Raw genomic sequence first — 258 nt, 5'->3', positions numbered from 1 at the left:
GGTGCAGGCAGCCGGCCTAGCTTCCCGCCTGGGGAAGCTGCCTCTTGCACCAGCTCCTTTTCAGTGCAAGTCCTGAGGGCTCCAACGTGTTTCCTGCTTCGGATCATCTACAGCCCAGCCCGAACCAGACTGACTTCTGCTTTCCTGCAAGTTTGCTGCCTGCCTGCACAGGTCCTCCAGCCCTGCACCCTGCCCATCCCATGAGAGCCAGGTGCTCGTGCTGGGTGACACGGGGGGATGCAAAGGGTCCCCTGTCCC

Source organism: Buceros rhinoceros, unplaced genomic scaffold (assembly GCF_000710305.1).
Source record: "Buceros rhinoceros silvestris isolate BGI_N320 unplaced genomic scaffold, ASM71030v1 scaffold32091, whole genome shotgun sequence".
Classification (NCBI taxonomy): Eukaryota; Metazoa; Chordata; class Aves; order Bucerotiformes; family Bucerotidae; genus Buceros; species Buceros rhinoceros.
Note: the sequence above shows the minus strand (reverse complement) of the source record.